Raw genomic sequence first — 23897 nt, forward strand, 5'->3', positions numbered from 1 at the left:
CACCACTAAATTGCCTCTAAATTCCAGAGATGGGGAGCCTTACACCATTAGTGATTAATGAGGTCAACAGCAATGCAACAGAAAGAGCTGACTTAGTAACAAGTTTTTTCAAAGTACTGTTTTGTTTATTTCCGGTATAGGATTGTGCTGTAGAAAATTTTAGATCACACTGCAGTATCTTAGCAGATAATTAATTTAGCCGGAAACTGAGGATGACACTGGATTCAAGACTCTCAAAGAGGCCAGGATATTTCTCCACACCATACATTTTACTCTTTTCTCTCCATTTTTCTCTACTTCTGCATCTAAACGCATTAATCAGTAGTAATTTCTGCCAAGGCTAGTTGGGTTATTACCCTCAAATGTCTGAACACTCTAAAACAAATTAAAAGTGTCTTTGACTACCAGTCATCACCTCTGGGCTGGGGGTAGAGGGAGATCCTGTCCTCATTCAAGTCAATGGCAACTTTCATTGATCTGAATGAAGCCAGGATTTTGTCCCAGGTGCCTGGGATATTTCTATGGGGTTTGCTATTTTGCCTAGTCCAGTTCTTAAATCAAGGTAAAAATAGTTACCAAGAAGCCTCCCTTAAAAATACAGAATAATAAACAAAATATATTTATGGTCAATTTAAATACAATTCCATCCCTGCCCCCACCCCAGGAAAAATACTTATTATAGAAGCATTTGGTATTGAAACATTAGTTAAATATTTTTAAACATACCGTACATATGTATGTAGAACCACTACCACCACAGTAATATTGAGAGATCATTCTACTTTTCGAGTTTCTTATGGAAACTTCACAAAATAAATATAGCAATAGCACATTCCTGCATGTCAAACAGAATTGTAAACTTCAATGCAGTAAGTGCATGATTCCTTTAAGTGATATGAAAAATAAAAATATTTGTCATTTTAATCTCCTGACAAGAAACATTTTTCCAAAAGGTCTTAAAAACAGAAGGATTACCAGGTCCCTGATCTCTGCACTGCACCTACCACTGACTTACAATCATGGATGTTCCCCTGATTTTCTGCTCCCTTTCACTTCTACAGACGACCAAGAAGCTGGGAAAGTTTCCTAAGACTTGGAGTAAAATCCTGTTTCCACTGAAGTCAATGGCAAAACTCCCTTTGACTTCAGTGGAGCCAAAATTTCTCTAAGTCGTCATAATTTCATTTTGCTTTATCGAGACTCACCCCTCTCCTCCTTTCTGCTTTTTGGCTAAAAGTGAGCAAGACTGACTTTTTGCTTAATTAACAGGTCTGTCATTTCCCCCACACACCTTATATTGGGTCTTCTGACCCCTACCCCAGTGAGGATCAAAACCCCATTGTGCATACAACCATGTTGTTTTCTATGTCCACCAAAAGTAGGACAAGTAATAATCAGCATAATCTGCAGCAAGGGAGATTTAGGTTAGATATGAGGCAAAACTTTCTAAGTAAGGATAGTTAAGTACGGGAATAGGTTATCAAGGGACATTGTGGAAACCCCATCATTGGAGGTTTTTAAGAACAGCTTAGAAAAATAATTGTCAGGGACGGTCCAGGTATACTTAATCGAGCCTCAGCATGGAGGAAGAGGGGTGTAGGGGTGGATGGATTAGATGACCTCGAGGTCCTTTCCAGCCCTACATTTCTATGCTTCTATGATTTTGAAATACAATATGGCCCATGCCCTGAAGACCATAAATAGACAAAATGAACATTATTCTATTAATATTAATTAATTCTATCTCCATCCTTCCCATATAGATGATTTAAGCAATCAGATTTTTTTAAAAGCTAAAAGGTGAACAGTGTATTAACCCCCTCCCCCACCCCTATATTATTTTCTTTTCATTTGCCAACAGAAACTAGAAAAAAATAGATTAAAAAAACAGGTTTTTCTTACACATCATGAAGAGAGGGGGGAGGCAAAACTGTTTCCCCTCATTTGCAAGTCACTTTTAACAGACCTGTCTTTCCAACTTTGAATGTGAAAAATAATGAGAAAAGAAAAGGGAAACTATCTTGTATAAGAACCTATGTTAGAACATTTGAATATTCATTTAATATTAGGGTCATATACAATAAAGAATTAAATAAAGTGGGTAAGTTTTTTGTTATTGATAAGAACAATTTGATGTAAAATTACTACATGACAAGAAAACTATACAGTACAACTATATGCACTGTAGCAATGGCTACGTAAGAAACACAAATACGTAATGCTGATATTCCCCAAGTCCCATTTTAATAAACTCAATATAATAGTTACATTAAATAAAAAAGTTAAGATTAAATTTTTAACAACTTACTAAAAGCATTTCTATTCTCTGTGGACCATATGCACTACCACTGAAGCAAGCTTTTATATGCATAAAGAATTACACACTTCTCTATAGTTTTCTTTATTCACTATTGCTAATTACTAGTTAAAAGACATTTAGATCTCATCTCTGTACTTTCCATCCAGACATACTGACCCCCTTGAACTTTAGATGGTCTCTTTAGTTTATATGAATGAGCACGTCTTTAACTTTTAAAATACTTTGTTACAATATGTTCCTGTAATTTTTTCATTCAAAGGAGGATTGCAAGTCATCCAACAAGAAGCCAAAAACAGGTGGTGTCAACCAGATTTACTACCTCCAAGACCCATCTGTCACACTCAAATGCCTCCATAATTTGGGAATAGTAAAAAACAAAAGATAGAGTGTTTGTCACTTTACACCATCAGAAAAGTAGGAAACTCTCAGAACAATAGGAATACTCTAGTATCTTCAAACCTGAGGTTCATTTCTAATATTTATAGGAAAATTATTTTCCCATCATGATCTAATATACTGAAATGGGAGTAGATCAAAGCGCACTACTAACTGTTAGTGCAGGGCAGCAGGGTTCAAATGGATAATTAGTGCACTGCAAACTAGTGCAGGATAGATTTTCACTCCAGATTGCTGTGGACTAACTAAAACAATGAGGAGTCCAGTGGCACCTTAAAGACTAACAGATTTATTTGGGCATAAGCTTTCATAGGTAAAAAACCCACTTCTTCAGCCCAGACCAACATGCAACATCCAGAGTGCCTTTTCCTGCTACCCTGGATCAACCTCACAGAGGACTTGGAGCAAGATTTTTCCCCACAGGAGGTGTTGGCAAGGCTGACGAGGACCAAAAACACTGCGTCCTGGAAAAGATGGCATCTGCTACCACCTGCTGAAGAAGCGAGACCCCGGCTGTTTGGTGCTTGCCACCATCTTCAACAAATGCAATTAGTTCCGCAGTGCTCGTCCACAAAAAAGGTGAACAAGATGACCCCGGCAACTGGAGGCCCATCTCCCTCTGCTCCACCATCTACAAGCTGTATGCCAGCTCCCTCACAGCAAGGATCACAGACTGGTCAGTGTGAGGGGACATCGTTAGCCCAGTGGAGAAGGGTTTCATGTCCTGCCCGGGATGTTACTGAAGAAGTGGGTTTTTTACCCACGAAAGCTTATGCCCAAATAAATGTTAGTTTTTAAGGTGCAGCTGGACTCCTCGTTGTTTCTGTGGATACAGACTAACACGGCTACCCCCCCGATACTGTGGACCAACTGTTCGTGTAGACAAGCCCAAACACTAAATTATATAAAGATCAGGTTGGATAAAAAGCAATGTTTTTTTAAATAAAAAAAAACGGGGTTTTTTATTTAAATTGGATTTTCTTGATAAAATGTTTTTTGAGGAAAAAACCTATGAAAAATAGCTTTAATTAAGACATATCTTTGAGCTACAATGTCTCATCATGGAATAGGGATTACGAATTCTAATTCTATAGTAAGAGACAATATATTAATGTCATGTTTAAGAAAAAGTTTTGTAAATGAGTTCCAATAGTTCATGGATTAGGGACCCAATCGGGTTACAGCGGCTTCTGTATATATTAATCTTTCTCTCTACCCAATGGGGCTCAGTCTAGAAGATAGCATCAGAGATGCTTAATTTTGCAGTTCTCAAACTGTGGATTTGTGTCTCCAGAGATAACATGCTTGTTAACAGAAAAAATGTTTTAAAATAAATAAATATTGTATAGAGGTGAAAAATAACAGACCTCAACCCTATTGTCCCTCTGCAAATTTGTGTACACAGAGTCAATCCCTTACCTCTCTCTAAAAGTGCAAAGTTTCAAAAAGTTCAATGAATAGAAAAGATTGTTGGGGGTGGAATAGATCTGGACAAGGAGAAGAAGTCTGGAGATAAATGTGAGAAGGGAGGGACAGGCAGTAGAAACAAAAGTGAAACTGAGCAGCATACTCCAGAAGTCTTGAGGTCTTTCTGAGTGTAGCCTTCATTGGTTTGAGATCTACCATACCATTCTCTCACTAGAAGGGAAAACCTATAATGGCAGCAGGCCATAAAAGAGACCCAGTTCGGGAATATTTTAATGAAGTTCCTCTACCTGTGGGTAAGACAGGCATGTGTGCAAAATGCAAACAGCGCAACAAAGAAATACAAGACCTGGTTGCCCGAATGAAACAACATCATGAGAAGTGTTCCTTCTCAGGAGGAAGCTGTGTTGAAGATGATGAATGGAATGTCTGAACATGCAGGATCTTCAGGTTGGTAAACTTTTTTATTTCATACTTCTTTCTTAAGGACTGCCTGTCTTCCTTCTGACCTACTCTTGAATTCTCATGTTTGAGCAAAAAATATAGTTATTACTCTATAGTACTACCATTTTAGATGCAGTTGTGATAAAAAATAAATAGCTGAAATAGGCAGATCTTCCTTTTCCAATTTCATCTTTAAAGTAGTACTGAGTGTCAGTGAATGCAATGAGTAACACTAAATGAGCAGTATGGTAATAATAATTAAATAACTGCATTGACTTATTTTGTTTAGGAGAATCCATCCTCAACATACAGGATTCTGAAGACTATCCACCTTCAAGATCACCATCATTTTCTATAGTTTTAGAGTTATCTGCCAATGATAGTGTTTCAGTCACATCATGTATGTCACATAGCCACAGTATATCACCTGTAGCAATAAGAAAAAAAGTCTCCACCATCCAGAAACAACCATAGATAAGTTTGTGATAAGAACCAGCAGATTACAAAAAGAGGTAATTGATTAAATAATTGCCAGGTTTCTTTATGCAACACACTCTCCTTTCTGTATGATTGAGAACCCACACTTCATTAATATGGTTCAGTCATTAAGACCAGGATACAGTCTACCCAACTGAGCAGATGTTGCAGGCAAATTGCTGGATAAAGGGTATGAAAGAGAAATTGAGCAGTGTGCAAAAAGGTCTAGAGGGTAAATATGTTAACCTGAGTCTTGATGGGTGGAGCTATGTCCACAATGATCCTATTGCACGTGCTTGTGTGACAACAGAAGAAGGGAATGTCTTCCTTACAGAAACAATCGATACATCAGGAAAGACGCACACAGCAGAATACTTACAAGTAGCAGCAGTAAAAGCTATAATAAACCGTGAAAAAAAAAATTCAAATGGTCTAATATGCAGCTTGGTCACAGACAATGTTGCAAATGTATCCAAGATGAGAAGAAATTATTTAGAAGAGAGTCCCAAGCTAATAACATACGGTTGCAGTGCTCATTTGATGTACCTCCTAGCCAAAGACTTCAGTGTTCCAGAAATAAAGGTTAATGTAGTTGAAATTGCAAAATACTTCCGTAACAACTGCTTTGCGGCAGCTGCTCTGAAAAAAGTGGGAGGAACCAAGCTAACTCTCCCACAAGATGTGCGATGGAACTCAGTAGTGGACTGTTTTGAGCACTATATCAAGAAGTGGCCTAATCTGATGACAGTTTGTGAACAAAATAGATGGCACTGTCACAGCCAAAGTTCTCAACATTGGGCTTAAGAGAAATGTTGAACACATGCTGAGTACCCTGAAGCCTATTTCTGTAGCCTTGAACAAAATGCAGGGAAATAGCTGTTTTATTGCTGACGCTGCTGAAATTTGGAAGGAACTGACTGACATCTTAAAAAGAGAAATATGCAATGACAGAGTTAAATTCCAAGCATTAAAAAAAAAAAAAAAACAAATGGGACAAGCATGATCTCCAGCTCATTTTCTTACAAATATACTCAGTGCCTGGTACCAGGGTCAAACCTTAATTGCTGAAGAAGAGGAGTTGGCTATGACATGGACATCCAGCAATCATCCCTCCATAATGCCAACTATAATAAACTTCAGAGCTAAGGGTGAACCATTCAAGAAGTATATGTCTGTGGATGATGTTTTAAAGAAAGTCACACCAGTGAACTGGTGGAAGTCATTTAAGCACTGGATTCAGAGACTGTTGAAGTGATAATCTCACTTTTAACAGCAGTAGCTTCTTCTGCTGGCGTAGACAGAATATTTTCTTCCTTTGGATTAATTCATTCCAAATTGAGAAATTGTTTGAGACCTGAAAAAGCAGGAAAGCTTGTTTTTCTTTTCCAGATTATGAACAAACAGGAAAATGAAGGTGAAGATGATTGACTTAACTGCAGAAGCCAATATTTTAAGTTTCTCATGTTGACCTGGCTGACACAGTCGATTTTATTTTTGTTTGTTTTTTTAAAATATTTCATTTAACTATTTTAGTTAAAAACAATTTTAACAAACAAACCTGATTTTAAAAAAACTTGAATGTTTAACTAAATTCAAAAATTCATATGCTTGTTTTGTTAAAATATTATATATTTGCTGTTGAAGAAAAAAATCCAGAATACATAGCATTGTTTTAGTTAAATAAAACAATTTAAATGTCTGTCTGGTGATGTTCTCCTTCAAATAGAATGGAAAGAAAATCCTCCAAATATTAATGATTAACCTGTTGAATTGGGGATATTTATGAAGTCACTGGGAGGTGAAGCATCTGCTTCAATTACCTTTGGTAAATGAAATAACCAAACAATCATTCATTTTCTGATATAGCTGTAAAACTAATCTGAAAAATTTTCAAAATCACTTCAAAAATTTATAGTGTGTACCTTCTAAAAATGAAACCTACATCTATCTCGGAGTTATTAAGGTTATGTATTAAGATTGTATATGTATTAAGGTTTACAAGAATGCACTTTTATGTAGAAATCTATCATTAAATCCAGTCTTCCTGACTAGTGATTTAAATCATGATTTAAATCAAATCCACCCTGATGAAGATCAACATTCAAAACATGTTAATGCCATTATTAGAATACTTTAGCCACACTTGGAAAGATACTACTGTATCATGTAGCTGGTGTCTACACTGCTGCTACATTTGTCTAGAACGACCTAATCATAAGCGTCGTCATGTATCCATCCTCAGTCTACAGGAACAAGTGTCAGGATATTCACGCAATCTGATCAGTATAAACAAACATTTATTTTATAAAAGAAAATAGCTATACTGAGCAACAAGCAGGAACTAGAAGAGTCAGATTTTCTTTCAACTATTTTTAAAAAGAGTAATTATTTTCATATACTGAACTGGGATTTCATAATGCAGGGGTGGCCAACCTGTGGCTCCGGAGCCACATGCGGCTCTTCAGAAGTTAATATGCGGCTCCTTGTATAGGCACCGACTCCAGGGCTGGAGCTACAGGTGCTAACTTTCCAGTGTGCTGGGGGGTGCTCAACCCCGGCTCTGCCACAGGCCCTGCCCCCACTCCACCCCTTCCTGCCCCCTCCCCGAGCCTGCTGTGCCCTCACTCCTCCCTCTCCCCCCCAGAGCCTCCTGCATGCCACAAAACAGCTGATTGGGAGGTGCGGGGAGGGAGGGGGAGGCACTGATTGGCAGGGCTGCCAGTCGGCACTGGTAGCTGATGGGGGCTGCTGATGTATTACTGTGGCTCTTTGGCAATGTACATTGGTAAATTCTGGCTCCTTCTCAGGCTCAGGTTGGCCACCCCTGTCATAGTGGCATAAAATTGTGACTTTTCCCCTCGCTCATTCCAATAAAAATATCAGTTTTTCAGTAAAAACACATTTCTTATGAAAAAACTGTTCGTCATTACAAATGTAGAGAGTTTGAAATACTCACTCCACACTTTTATTAACAAGACGCTCTGAAGTGTTTGTAATTAAAAACTGAAATCTAAGGTATTTCAAATATTGCCCTACAAGCAACTTCTATTTAATTTAAATTTTGAATTGAAATATTTTTAAATCTCATGTTCTAATTTTTGCACGAGAATATTTTAATTTTGCAAGACAAGACCTAACATAGGCTTCAAAGGCCATACTTGTTAATCAGAAGGAAAATCCTTGTTTTGTTATTTAAATCCTTTACTTGGCAACAAAGTATCCTTTAGTCAAAATGAAAACAGGTTATTTTTATAGTGTTATGGGTGTGTATGGTTTGACTTCATTTTATTACTGCTCCTGGAAATTCTACCGCTAACACACATTTTTCCCCTCAACCAAAAAGATTATAGCTCTGCAGGGATTTATTTACATCCATCTTAACACACATCAGCTTTTATCACAGACTGGGCCTCCGATTGTCACCACTTCATTCTCCTTGATCAATATTTAATCACTGCACAGTTATATAGAAGCGAATGAAAAATTTCATCTCAAGGTAACACAACTTTAATATGAAAAACCATTAATTTACATTTCTGTGGTGCAGTAACTGGTTTTTATTTTAAAATCACCAAATTAAAAATATAATATAGAAATTAAAATTACTCAGTATGTTTTTTTTTTTAAATACAGCAACTTGTATAGATGCCATAAGCATAAGACACTAAAGCTTATTGAGTGTCTCCAAACATCTCGTTGAGTAGTCCCATTTATTTCAATGGGATTGCTCAGATAAGGGTCTGAAAACTCATGGTGATATTTTGTACTTTAGAAACCTTATATATTCTTAAAGAGGGCTTAATCATCATATAGCAAAATGTTTGGCTCAAATTTGGGTCTCTGCTAGGTAGCCTGCACTGGATATTAAAGGGATAGTTTGTTTTTCCCTTCCATATTTTCCTTGTTTTTCCAGGGGAAAAAGAAAATTTCAAGTACTTTTCCCAAATAAGGACATTCAGAAGATACTTCAGGTGAGAAGTAAACATTTCCGTTTTTCTTCATTCTAGGATTTCACTGAGAAGTTAGATTTAAGACGGGGAAACAATACTGCTGATGGAGCTCCTGACACAACTAGTGGTCTCTGCAATCTCATCTGACAAACATTAAATGATTCCATTGTAACAAACTATTCCTCTAATGATGTGGTATTCTGACTGTCTGCTTACTTTTATCATTTTAACAAGGGCTGAAATGTACCACATGGGAAGTTCATTATTTTAGTAAACTGAAGGGGGAAAAAGTTATATTTTTTATGCAGGTACTTTCTCCCTCTCACATACACACAAGACAATGGCTCAGGAGGAGAACAATTTAAAATGTGCAGCCCAGAGGAAACAAAATTTATTGCTTCTTGTGTTCTATCAAGAAAAAATTTATAAAACAAAAAACCCTTCTGTCGTGAATACCAGTGTTACACAAGTGTTCATGTCACTCATGTTAGCAATGGTGGGAATTTTTTGTAAAATCACCTTAGACATGACTGATAGACTAGACAGTCTCCATGGGGCTTCCCTCAATGACAAAGTTTACACTAGAAAATTGTGTATCCCTTTTCCAGCAATGGTAGAGCTGCACTAGAGACAGCAATGACATAATCATTAGTGTTCACAGGGCTCAGGAGGAAAAATGAAAATAAAAGTCTCTAATGTAAATAAGGCGAATGAGTAAAATATCTCTCATGGATAGCTGACATGCAGCACGTATCCCATCTCAGGAGAAACTCCAACTGATGCCATTATGGCCCACCCTTCGCAAATATACTACTCTTGGGGGAAATTCTGCACCAATGCACGTGCGAAGAATTCATGTCCCCCGCAGATTTTTTTTCTCTGCAGAATATAGATTCTGCTGGAGAGTCACCGAAGTCACATTTTTCACTCACGAGGGACTGCTGTGGTGCCAAGGAGAGGCTGGAGCCAGCTGGAGAGGCTGCATTCCTCACAGCAGGGCCAGGTGAGGAGACACCAGGTGGTCAGAGTGGGGCACATGCGAGGGATCACAGACTGAAGTTCAGAAGGACTAGTGGGAGAGACAGACTGGGGTGCAGGCTCAGGAGCTAGTGCAGTGACAGCATTGAGCCAGGGGCTGAATGGAAGGGAGGGTGCAGGGACACACGGGGACGGGGGCAGATATGCCTGACTGAATGGGAGAGGCTAGAGGTCACCCCGGATCTGCATGGGGGAGGCTCCCCAACTTCCTAACCATCTCTCCCTACCCCTGAAAAAAACCAACTCTGATCCATACTTCTCCCACCCACACCTAACAACCCTCTAGGTTCACTCCCAGCTACTTCCCTCTCCCTCAGCTCCTCCATTACCCCTGACCCCCCCAAGCCTTTTCACTTTGGAGGAGTAAGGAATATGTTTCTGTATTGTAGTTTAAATGAATTATGCAAAGTTCTGTATTAAATATGCCTAGTAAGGAATCTATTTGTGAAATACACATTTTGTGAATTTTTTTTGGTCTTTATTGCTACAGCCATACTTGCTGACAGGTATTTTGAAATAAATTACCAAAATAATTGAAACTGACATGATTATATTGTGTTACTTTGACAAATAAAATATGGAGTATTTTAAAATATTGTGTGCAGAATTTTGTTGGTGCAGACTTCCCCCAAGAGTAATATATGAAATAAAGTGTGGAACAGTATTGTGCTGCATTTGCCAATAAGAGCTTTCTTAGTGGATCTTATTAATATTATTGCATTATTATGGGCCAATCAACATTGATACATTTATTCCAGATTTAGGCCCCTATTGCAGTAGCTCTCAAATTTGCTGAGCCTGGAACCCTCCCATTCCTTTACCAATATTTCCCAAAATTTTAGGACCTCTTGATCAAATATTTTTATTAATTCTAATCAAGGTGGGGTTCTTTACTTGGTTCAATCATACAGACCTACAGCAGTCCTAATAACTGTAAGTAACATATTTACAGAGGAAGTTCTTAAAAGCAGCTAAAAGTACAGAATAAGGTGACTCACACCCAAGCTCATCTGAAAAGTATCCTTTCCTTGAGTAATAAGGTCCACTGATCCATTGTACTGCATACTTCGTCTTGCTTGCAGAACCAGAGCTGTCAGTCACTGGCAATCCCTAAGAATTCCCTGCCCCATTAGAGTGTGCAAAAGCTTCCAGGATAATTCCATCCTTCTTTCCTAAATAAGAGATTGTGTTAACTAAACTTTTTTTTTTTTGGGGGGGGGGGGGGGGGGAATAAACAATGTTTTCCTATTGCACAGCAAAGGGATAATTTTCCCTAACAAAATAAACCTGAATCTTTGGATGTCAAGATCCATCTCTGACTCTGAATTACCCCTTTGTTTCCAGGGTGGCTGGATCTGTGGACCTTATTATTTGAAGAAAGGAAGTTTTCAGGTAAGTTTCAATGCATTTTTCTATGTCTCATTATACTGAGGTCCACAGGTTTGTTACAGTGAGATTTTCACAGAAGTGTGCTTCCAGGGTGGGAAGTAGGATAATCCTTTAAATATGGATATCCAAAACAAGGTGAGTTATATATCCTCTGTGTTCCCCTTATTAGAATATGACAGCAGGAAGATGATTTCTGCAGAAAAATAGAATTGGCTGAAGACTGAAGACCAATTTGGTGAATTGATGGCCACATGGACCTCCTAACTTCTCTCAACGTAGCGTACCATAGCACTTGCCCAGTGCTTCTAAAGAAATCTGACAGATGGAAGAGCATTTCTTGACTCCTGTGATAAAAAAATTAAGTTTACTGGGCAATGAAAGCTGACAAGACACCTGTGAGGATGACTTGTGTGAATAAAAAGTATAATAGTGGGCCTCAGAGAAAGCTCTGAACTTCAAAATCTCACCTGATAGGAAATAGTGGCTATTGGGAAGACTACTTTAATGGACTGGAAGTATGACACTTTCAGAACTACTCCAATTGAACGCTTACAGGAAGATTCAGAATGAGGTTCCAAAGTTGTGTTCTGGGACTGAATCATGGGAGTTGCCATAAGGAAGCATTTAATATCAGAATTTGTAGACAATTTAAGTTTCCTGAATCGGCGGAGAACATGATAGTGCTGAGACAACCTTTTAGCCTGAACACTCCAATACACCCATAATTCAGTATTCTGGGAGAAACACAAGACTTGTAACATGGTAGATAAACCACAGACTTTGCATCAGCTGCTAGAACTAAGTTCTGTTAGTTGGCTTCTTTCTAGGGTCGACAAGAGTGGAAATCACCTAATCCAAGTTTTGAACTTGTCTGGGGTGCAGAATATGTCTTTGCTACAGCAGAGCTCGTCCATGAGGTAAAGGCTTTGGGAGGTTGAATGTTAGGTTAATAAGTCTTGAGAACCATAGTCTCTTTAGCCAGAATAGTTTAAACATTATCATTGCTGCTCTCTCCTTCCTGTCTTTGTATAGTCCGGGGGAGCAGTGGAAAGTTCTCTCAGACACAGGATCCATACAGGCCATATGAGGCTGCATTTCCCCTGGAAGCCTCAAACTGCAATATCTGTAGGAAAGCCTTTTAACTGGGAGGCCTATTAACTGGAGGGAGACAACTGGGCCTGAAAGCCCATACAGCTCTTTCTGCTGTTGGCAGTGTCCAAAGCCCACTTCCACCCCTCACTTCATGGCCTGAGGCAAAGCAGAGAGCGAGGAGGAAGCTGAGCTCTGTAATCAAGGGCATGCTGGGGGCTCTAAGGACTCGCTACTAAGCCTGCCGATTTGTCTGACTCTTGATCCACTGGGTTCTGAAACAAGTGGGGCAGTAGCACAAACTCCCAAGTACTGCTCTGGGGATCTGTGGGGTTTGCAGTGGCCTCAGCATTTTTACACCTTTTGCCAGCTTTTCCAATCCTACTTGCCTCCTTTTCTGCCCTTTCTGCATGGGAGGCAGACTGAGGCAACCCCACCCATGCAGGACTTCCAAGACATCTTGCCCATCACAGCCAGCCTCTCCAGTCATTCCTGGTTCTTATCCTACCCAGTGGGGGGCAGTGGCACTGGAGCCGTTTTTGTAGTGGGGGTGCTGAGATGCATCCCTCTTGCCCCGGTCTGCGCCCCTCACCACCCCCTTGAGCTGGCGCCGGGAGCAGGGCTGTGGATCTGGGAGGTGGGAACGTGGACACGGGTAAGGCAGAGGAGGCTGGGGCCACAGCTAGGAGTGGGTGCGGAGCTCCGGGCATGGGGCTGGCAGCCGGGACCCCATATGCGGGGCCAGCAGCGGAACCCCCAAGTGCTGGTAGCGGAGCCACTGGTGCCCCAGCAGCTGGACAGGACCCTGAGCTGGCAGCCAGGACACCGCATGCAGGGCCGGCAGCCGAGCAGGACCCGCAGCTGAGCAGGACCTGGGGCCAGTGGCCAAGTGGGACCCAGGGCTGCCAGTGGAGCCCCTGGGCAGCAGCGAGGCCAGGAGCTGGGACCCCTTGCAGCAGGGACACAGGACTGGCAGCTGGAACACCGGGTGCAAAGCCTGGGGGTGCTGCAGCACCCCCCGAACCTCTACTTCCTGCGCCTACAGTGGTGAGTGGGCTGATGGAGGGAAAACCGCCATTTGCCCACAGAGATGGCCAAGATTCCTAATAAGTAAGGGGCTGGAGCAGGAGACAGCCTTTTCCTTATGCTTCTGGCTTCCGTGGCCTACCTCTTTCCCTGAAGCCTGCATGGGCATTAGCTACAGCAGCATCTGAGAAGGGGAAGCGGAGTTGAGGGGCGAAACTCCCCAAAAGGCATATGCAGCCCTAGGACATGACTGGGATTTCCATCAGAAAAGCTCTGCAGCAGGAAGCCCTGGCTGAGCCACCCGATGCTAAGGAGGTGGTGAAAACTGGCTGGAACTTCAGGTGGCAAAGCATTCCCTTGCTGCCAGTGACCAGCAGATCTAGTCCCCAAGCAGGCAGAAATACGCATTGTAACAGCTCTGTGACCTTCATGTGATGAAGAATAAATGTTTTTGTTCCTTTGATGTCACACACAAAAACTCTCAACAAAAATACTATTGTAATATTTTCTGGTAGTTAGAAGAAAGAGAAACTGAGAAATAAAGACATCTGTCCAACTCAGAAAACTAATACATAAATTTGATTTTTGACCTTGTTTCTAACCAAACCTTGAAAATAATCACTATACAAACCTTGCTCTTTATTTTTTCTAACTAGCAGAAATAGATCACCAGAAGCATCAGTTACTGAATTTAAATCAGCTTTGTAGTAACAAGAGAAAAATAAAATCATTCTTTTTGCTTTGCTGTTGTCATTCTAACTGATACCTTATATGTTAGGCTTTTCAGAGTCTTACTAATACCATTTTAAAAAGAACCTGTCTATCTGAGGAACTGTCTACCTGCCCTAAATTCTGTTGCTGTGGCAGCAATGAGTGACTTGTTTCGGATTTGATGACCGTCCTGTTCTGGAGCGTTGAAGAGAGCAAGGTCTTCTCCACTTGCTTTCCTTCTGGATATATGCCAGACCAACTCTGTACCATCATTCTGGTTGAGGCTCTCTCTCTCTCTCTCTCTCTCTCTCTTTCTCTTTTTTTTTATTTTTTTTTAAAGTATTTGGTGGGAGGCTGTTATTTCTTGTTTAATACAGTTGGAGGGAGATTATGAATTTATGTTTTGGCCCCGTTTAGTATCTTCTCTCTAATTGCACTCGGGCCAAATTCCTTTTTGTCTGCAATATTTATTGTATTATATACACGGAAGACTTTGGGCATGGAAAATCTTATATTTATTATTGACAATCTTTGTTAGCAGCAAACTCATTTGCCCTGGTCATGTGATTTTATCTGGTATGGACCGAGCCTGGAATTTGGAAAGTTCATTCCTCAATTCAGAAGATGTTTTATGCTACCTTGAATAAACAGACCTCTCTTTTTATACTTTTCAATACTATCCTCAGTTTACAAGATAGCTTTTATAAGATAACTATCTTAGATTCTATATTCTAATTTTCTATAATGCAAGGTGTTACATTTCCCATACTATTTTGCTGAAAGGCAGAAAGTTAATATTTCTTTTTCACACCAAATGTTTCCCTTCAACACTAAAAATAATGGTTATATGCAGCATGTGTCAGTTATGAGTATTAAAATCCCTAACTCTCATTTATTGTAGCTGACTTTCAAGTGCCAGATGCATAAATATTATCATCTCAAGTGTATATTTTTTCTTCCTACTGCTGTCCCAACAAAAGATACTTGCTTACATTTAAGTGAAAGTTGAAAGAAACATTGAAGTGTTCCCCCCTCCCCCAAGATACTAGACTATAAAACATCTTGGTTCCAAAAATTACAACAAAGAAAGTATACTTCTGAAGTAGGCTTTTCCCTGACACAAAATAGAGTCTGCTTTGGTGAAATGAACTGTTAGATTTGTTTTTAGAATACATTTTACTATTTTCTTTTTTAGAATACAAGATTTTAGTATGCTGCTAATTTCTATACCAAGTATAAATCCTTGAACTCAGTTACTTTCCTTCCAACTATTTCAACTATAAGAGTAGCAGTTTCCCTACCACAAACAAGCATATTAAAAAAGACATTTATTGTTAGCTAAACTCACAGTCTGCACAAACTCTATCAATTCATTTTAACTATCTCTACATACTGTACGAAATATTAACTTACCCAACGATTATGGAGTGCAGCCAACTTATTTGTATCCATAATATATGTGTTGAGTACTCATATACAGAACAGCCATTTATCAAAACTTTTTGCTATCCCACATACACTTTCATTAATGACAGCCTCTGTAATGGCAACAAAACTTTGAGCTGAACTGAGTAACTATAGTGATCTTCCCGAACTGCTGTCACAAAAAACATCCTTTGAATCTATGGAATTCAAAATGGTCTTCAAAAAACTTTACATCGCATATTAGAGTGTTTTCTTAGCTAAATGACAATGCACTTTCTGGTCAAATTATTAATACTTTGCCAGCCTCATCTAACCTTTGAGCTGGGTGGAAAGTGGCCAAAGTACACTGTCACTTTGCCACATTATGCTGCGAATGAATCAATGATGTATCAACCATTACATCACATCACATCAGTTATTACAACCAATTACATCTGTAAAATAAGCCATGCAAAGCAAGCAACCTATTGTTTGGTTAAAGACATAATATTTTTTCAGGCTAATGAAAATATTCATTTTTGCTGTCAACTAAGACAAAACAAATACTGACTGTGCTCTGTGAAGCTCTCTTGCCAAGATAATCATTTTCACGGCTCAAAACTGCTCATTAAATCAATTTTTAAAAGTTAAATTATTAAATTAATTAATTAAATGAAATGAAATTATAGCCCCTATAAAAGTGATCAGATGAAGGGAGACAGTCATTCAATATTCATCCTGTTGTGCTCTTAAGTTTCAGGGGCAATATAGGTAGAAAGATGTTACAGCTCAGTATTTTAAACCAGATGCTCATTTTCAAAATGAACTTGTCTACTGGTAAAGGTGGAGGAAAGAACATGTTTGTGTTAAGTTTTCCTGGGCAAAAACTGACAAGTGCACACTTTATAAGCATGGAAGAGTCCAGCATGTTGTTCCCATGCTTCCAAACTATTAAATATTCCTCCCTCCAAGCAGTGAGCAAACAAACCATTAATAGCAGAACAACTAACCTCCCAGAGACCATAGAGACTTCTTGTTTAGAGTCAAAGATCTGTCACTGCACATGTGCACAAATCAAGTGTTACTGTGTGCATAATGTGGACAACCTCCCCAGATTAAATTGACGTTTTCCCCCCATTGCAGTAACACTGTGTTATATAACTGAGCTAGGCGGACAAATAAAATTCCAACTTCCACTTTCTCTCCCCAGCAGAAAGGGCTGCTGGTCCACCCAGCACTTTCTGATAGCCTGACTGTAAAGTATGAAAAAAGAACAGGAGTACTTGTGGCACCTTAGAGACTAACAAATTTATTAGTTAGTCTCTAAGGTGCCACAAGTACTCCTGTTCTTTTTGCGGATACAGACTAACATGGCTGCTACTCTGAAACCTGTAAAGTATGAAGGCACCCTTGCTCATCCCTTTCACACATTCCAAGGCACCTGCCTAATTATTCCCTTATTTCCTCCTGGCAATCTTGTATGTGTGCAGGTACTCCTCTGTGCACCCCCTATGCCTAAAGTCTCCTTTCAGAGCCAGTCTGCCTCTCCTTAAAACCCACTACTTCCCCAACTCAAAACTGGGTGACTGGGGGCATCAAAATGAATTAGCTGTTACCACTCAGGAAAGAGCTCTTGGAATCATTGTGAATAGCTCTCAGAAAAGATCTGCTCAATGGAAGTAGAAGTCCAAAATGCTATCAAAGTTAAGAACCATTAGGGAAGGGATAGATAAGAAGACAGAAAATATAACACCATTATATAAATCCCTCGTACACTATCACCTTGAATACTGCATGCAGTTCTGGTTGCCCCATCTCAAAAAAAGATATTAGAATTACAAAATAACAGAGAAAGACAACAAAAATGATTAGGGGTATAGAACAGCTTCTGTATGAGGAGAGATTAAAAAGACTGACTGTTCAGCTTAGAAAAGAGACTAATAAGGGGGGATATGATGGAGGTCTACAAAATTATGAATGGTGTGGAGAAAGTGAATAAGGAAGTGGTATTTTACCCCTTCACACAACACAAGAACCAGAAATCACCCAATGAAATTAAGCAGCAGGTTTAAAACAAACATAAGGAAATTCTTCTTCACACAATGCACAGGCAACCCATGGAACTCAATGCCATGGGATGGTGTGAAAGCCAAAAGTATACCTGGGTTAAAAAACGAATTAGGTAAATTCCTGGAGGATAGGTCCATCAATGGCAATTAGCCAAGATGGTTAGGGATGTAACCCTATGCTCTGGGTGTCTCTAAGCCTCTGAATGCCAGATGCTGGGACTGGATGACAGGAGATGGATCTCTAGATAATAGCCCTGTTCTGTTCATTCCCTTGGAAGAATCTGGCATTAGCCACTGTCAGAAGACAGGATACCGTACTAGATGGACTGGTCTGACCCAGTATGGCCATTCTTATGTTCAAATCCTGCTAAATTAAGTAGTAACCAAACTGTTATTGTCTGAAGATTACTCAGTGATCTGCATGGAGTTAACTGGTGTGTTTCAGTTTAGTTTGTAGTGAACAAGTATATTCACATCACAAAGCGCCATATCCAGCATTCTTCTTGACAGCGTACATAAGAAGAGTTGAAAGGCTGAGTGGATGAAAAGGGGCATGGAGAATGCAGCACCCTCTTAAGCCCTACAGGAAGCTACTGCAGATCTGCATTGAGGAACAGTCGCAGGGGCTGAAAAGATAAGCTTGTGTTACCATTGCCCACTGTAAATCTGTTCCATGGACACCAGAATTCATTTTCTAGTGCCATCAATCCAGCAATCACCTCAAGCGCAAGAGACATTTTTAAAAGGTAAAAGTCATCTTGCTAAGTCAATTTACTAGTTTTTTCAGGCTTTTAGAGACTATGAAATACACATTGTATGAGTTTCAGAAAATATGCTCTTGATCGTAGCTATTGTTCAGAGAGACATGATGAAAAAATGTTATTAAGCCCATTAATGCTAACTCTGTAAGAACCATTACTGAGGCTGCAAATAGAAGGGGATTGCTTCCTATTCACAAAAGAAGGTTGTAATACAACAGATACTAAGTACCATAAATCATGTCATGACATGTTTGGTATTCTTTCTAATGCAGCTAAGACTCAGTAATTGAAAAGAGAGTAAAGAAGAAATATTGGCAGCAGATTTCCAGCACCTGAATGATGAGATTAGTCCAAAATAGTTGTGAAGGAATGTTCTGAGCATTAAGTATCTTCTGAAAAGATATAATTTCTTTATCAGATGAAGGTCTAAGACGCTTAAGAAGTGTCTAAAGCAACCCATAAATCCAAAGCATGATCTAGGCAAGTTAGAATTGGTTTACAGAAGGGCAGTCTCTCTTCAATATGGAATTAATGCTGCAGTTAGAAGAGCTGTCCCCAAAAGAAACAAATGAATGTGATGAGTTTGCCAACTTAACACTTTCACATGCATCCCCAACCTAGCAAAAAGTTATGAAAAATTTGAGACAGCGCAACTTTCAAGTCAGTAGCAGCTGATGAAATTATTCAACACACTGTGCAAGTCTGAGAGAGATTAAAGTTTTAAAGGAATTTAAATTTCTCCAAGGGATCCAAAAAGTCCCAGAAATATTCCCTTACTCCAGGACGTCGGACCCCATCACCTGTACTTGTATCCTCATAACTCAGGTGACTGGTAAGATGACACATGTCCAACCTCAGAGCTGCTAGTTTAAATACAACCCACATCAGAAGAGTATGTGTATAAGCATATTTTTTCTTTAAAAAATGATCTAACAAATTATATGATATTGCTCCCTTGGAGAACAATGGAGCTTTATTTTAAAGCTCCTTTGACAATCATCAGCACATAAAATACAGTCAGCACAGTTTTAGGATGTGTCTACACTAGTAATTTGTCCTATAATTTCCCACTGCTGCTGCTCGTGCTGCTGCTATCTGTTCAAGTCTACCAGTGGTGTCTCTATTATAAACAAGACAGAAGAGGCTGCAGGCATTTTAACAATTGTGTTCAGACCAAGTCTAGACACAAGGCTGGATATTAGTTGTGCAAGAGTGCCTAGGGGGCTCTGGTCTGTGACTGGGGCTCACTAGGCTGGATATTATGGCTATCAAGCAATTTAAAAAATTAATAGCGATTAATCGCACAGTTAAACAATAATATAATACTATTTATTTAAATATTTTTGGAAGTTTTCTACATTTTCAAATATATTGATTTCAATCACAAAACAGAATACAAAGTGTACAGTGCTCGCTTCATATTTATTTTTGATTACAAGTATTTGCACTATAAAAAAAGAAATAGAATTTTTCAAATCACCTCATACAAGTACTATAGTGCAAACTCTTTATCATGAAAGTTGAATTTACAAAATGTAGAATTACATTAAAAAAACCTGCATTCAAAAATAAAACAATATTAAACTTTAGAGCCTACAAGTCCACTCAGTCCTACTTCTTATAAAGCCAATCGCTCAGACAAAAAAGTTCATTTACATTTGCAGGAGATAATGCTGCCTGCTTCCTGTATACAACATCACCTGAAAGTGAGAACAGGCATTCTCATGGCACTGTTGTAGCCAGCGTCACAAGATATTTATGTGCCAGATGCGCTAAAGATTCATATGTCCCTTTATGATTCAACCACCATTCCAGGGGACATGCGTCCATGCTGATGACAGGTTCTGCTCGATAACAATTCAAAGCAGTGCAGACCGACGCATATTCATTTTCATTATCTGAGTCAGATGCCAACAGCAGAAGATTGATTTTCTTTTTTGGTGGTTCGGGTTCTGTAGTTTCTGCATCGGAGTGTTGCTCTTTTAAGACTTCTGAAAGCATGCTCTGTCTACACCTCATTCCTCTCAGATTTTGGAAGGCACTTCAGATTCTTAAACCTTGGGTCAACTGCCGTAGCTATCTTTACAAATCTCACATTGGTACCTTCTTTGCGTTTTGTCAAAGCTGCAGTGAAAGTGTTCTTAAAATGAACAACAAATGCTGGGTCATCATCCGAGACTGCTATAACATAAGATATATGGCAAAATGCAGGTAACACAGAGCAGGGGACATACAATTCCCCCCAGGGAATTCAGTCACAAATTTAATTAACACATTATTTTTTTAACGAGCATCATCGAAGCATGTCCTCTGGAATGGTGGCTGAAGCATGAAGGGGCATATGAATATTTAGCATATTTGGCAAGTAAATACCTTGCAATGCCAGTTACAAAAGTGCCATGCAAACGGCCTGTTCTCACTTTCTGGTGACACTGTAAATAAGAAGAGGGCAGCATTAGCTGTGTAAATGTAAACAAACTTGTTTGTCTGAGCGACTGGCTGAACAAGAAGTAGGACTGAGTGGACTTGTAAGCTCTAAAGTTTTACATTGTTTTGTTTTTGAGTGCAGATATGGAACAAACAAAAAAAAAATCTACATGTGTAAACTGCACTTCCACAACAGAGATTGCACTACACGACTTGTTTGAGGTGAATTGAAAACTATTTTTGTTTATCACTTTTACAGTGCAAATATTTGTAAGCAAAAATATACATTTTTATTTCAATTACAACACAGAACACAATAAATATGAAAATGTAGAACATCATCCAAAATATTTAATGTCAATTGGTATTCTGTTGTTCAACAGTACAATTAAAACTGTGATTAATCCCAATTAATTTTTTTAATCCCGATGAATTTGAGTTAATCGCACGAGTTAACTGCGATTAATCGACAGCCTACTAGATATGATACAACACAATGAAAAGATGATCTTTGTTCCACAGAGTTTCCAATCTAAGATGACAGAAGGCAAACAGGAGGATATAACAGACAGGGGGAGCAAAAGGAAACAATGATGCAATTAGTGCTTCCACTGTTGCTGCTACAGAGAGAAACAACAATGGGAAATTTCAGGGTGGTGGTGGGGAGTAAGCGCAGATAAGGGCAAAGCATTCAGTGTGGATAGGAAACATTTTCTGAATAATTATTAGCAGAAATCATGCCATAGACTAACCTCCTATAGCATGGCTTTAACATAGTTCTTAACACAACTGTAACTTTTTTTTATTAGTGCAAGATATAGATATAGATTAGTGCAAACCATATTACAGTAGAGTCTGGTCAGAGCTGTTCCTGAAATCTGGTTTCAAACACGAGTATTAAAGTGAACAGGACCACTAGATCAGAGCTGATGATGCAATCTCAAATTAATCAACAAAACTCTGAAAGAGGAAGATGACCTACTATAAACTGGAGTATTTGGGAGAGTAAGGACCTGAAATATTGAATGGTCAAAGAAAATACCTGAGTTTTCACCAATGCAAGGAATATTTATATACTTTAAAAAAAAAAAACACACAAACCCTGTCAATTCAGGAAAAAACAATGAAAACGTTTCTGTTTCTATCTGGGTTTACAAAACTCTCTTAAGGGGTGAGTCACCTAAAATTAGCCGATAATGCCTTAGCACAGGGGCTCTCAAACTGGGGGTCATGACCCCTCAGGGGCTCGTGAGGTTATTATGTAGGGGGTCGCGAGCTGTCAGCCTCCACCCCCAAAGCCCACTTCACCTCCAGCATTTATAATAGTGTTAAGTATATTTGAAAAGTGTTAATTTATAAGGGGGTCACACTCAGAGGCTTGCTGTGTGAAAGGGGTCACTACTACAGACATTTGAGAACCACTGCCTTAGACAGCTGACCGCAGCAGTCAAATCAGGCATCCTAACTCTATCTGAATCCTTCTAAGACTTCATATTTTACTTAGTATTATTATACCTGAAGTTCCTGTCATAGGTTTCTGCAAGTAACCTAGAATTAATTATGTAATATTTCATAAAGAAAAGGAGGGTATAGTCTTGCGTACATGGCACTGGACTGGACTCAGAAAACCTGGATTTAATTCCCAGTTCTGCCACATGCTTCCTGTATGACTGTGAACAAGTAACTTGATCTCTGTGTGTCTCAATTCCTCACCTGCAGCAGCAGCTCTGGACTGAAAAGAAGGATCTGTAGCTTTCTCAAATTGCACCAGACTGAAAGGTGAAGAAGGGGCATTTGTGTTCTGCTATGCCTGCTCCCCCATACTCTAAGAAAACCTGGGAAAATTTGGGAGAAATTCACTTCAAACTAGACAGATAAGGACATGAAGTCTCTTCGAGAATCCCCCTCCCTCTGCCTTCTCAGTCCGAAAAAGCCTGACAGCCAAGAAGATGAATGCAAGGAGAAATACCTCGAACATCAGGTTGGATGAATGACTGTTCGTGTCCATCATGGGGAGGCTGGAGAGAACCCTCAATATCAAGAAACAGCAGGGGAAGAAGCACCTGGGCTCCCCGCCTCAAAGGGCAAGTCTAAACTGTAATTATACAACCAACGCTGGCCTGTGCCAGCAGAAGTGGGCTCGCGGGGCTCAGGCTCGCAGCGCTGTTTAATTGTACTGTAGATGTCCCAGCTCCACCTGCAATCCAAGGTCTGGGACCCTCCCACCACAAAGAGTCCTAAAGCCTGAGCTCCAGCCCAAGCCCAAATATCTACTGCGCAATAAATGACCCCTTAGCCAAAGCCCTGCAAACCTGAGTCGCTGTCATGGGCTAGCCCCAGGTTTTTAACTGTTGTGTAGACATGCCCCAAGAAATAAGGGAAAACCCTTCCTGAAGATGGAATAGAGCTGAGTGAATGGAGGTTAGAGAGAATGTTACTGCAGGAGAGCACAGCAAAATAGTTATTGTTAAACTGGCCTTGATAGCAGAGATCCCCCACTTCCCCACTGTTTACTCACCCTGACCTTCTCTATTATAGAAAGTGAGGATCAGTAAAAACCATGAGTCTATCTGCACTTCAAACAGTCTAATACAGTGTACTTACCTGTCCTAAACTATGCCCATAAGGCACAGATGCTAATTAGAAGGAACAGATCCATGACTGAGATAACAGAAATGAGATTCCTGCAGTAGCTTAGTGGTTTTGATGGATTCACAGAACTGAGGCACATAAGCCAAATAAATGTTCAAATACATAAATAGAAATATGCATGGAAAAAGAGAAAGGCTGCCACAACGAGCTACACACATTGTTGTTCCCACGGGTGCTGGAAAACTGCAGGAGGGGAAATTGGTTACAATTATCAGGAATTCTTCCAGTACCTCACATACCATAAAACTGATACATTTATAAAAATAGGAAATGCCAACTATGGGCTTAAGCTGACAGGCAGCTCAGCAATGAGAAAGAG

At 39.5% G+C, this 23897-nt stretch overlaps 1 protein-coding gene and 1 long non-coding RNA gene across 3 annotated transcripts in view; one reads left to right on the forward strand and one right to left on the reverse strand.

The window, feature by feature from the left end:
• LOC142073168 (uncharacterized) overlaps window positions 1-9029 on the forward strand; it is a 40938-nt gene extending 31909 nt beyond the window's left edge. The window contains exon 3 of the long non-coding RNA XR_012669869.1: window positions 8976-9029. This is a non-coding gene — a long non-coding RNA (uncharacterized LOC142073168). The remainder of the gene's footprint in view (window positions 1-8975) is intronic.
• The window catches only part of SCHIP1 (schwannomin interacting protein 1), a 121020-nt gene that overhangs the window by 91824 nt on the left and 5299 nt on the right, over window positions 1-23897 (reverse strand). The gene's annotated exons all lie outside the window — the stretch shown is intronic.

The sequence above is a fragment of the Caretta caretta genome, chromosome 9 (genome assembly GCF_965140235.1).
Source record: "Caretta caretta isolate rCarCar2 chromosome 9, rCarCar1.hap1, whole genome shotgun sequence".
Classification (NCBI taxonomy): domain Eukaryota; kingdom Metazoa; phylum Chordata; order Testudines; family Cheloniidae; genus Caretta; species Caretta caretta.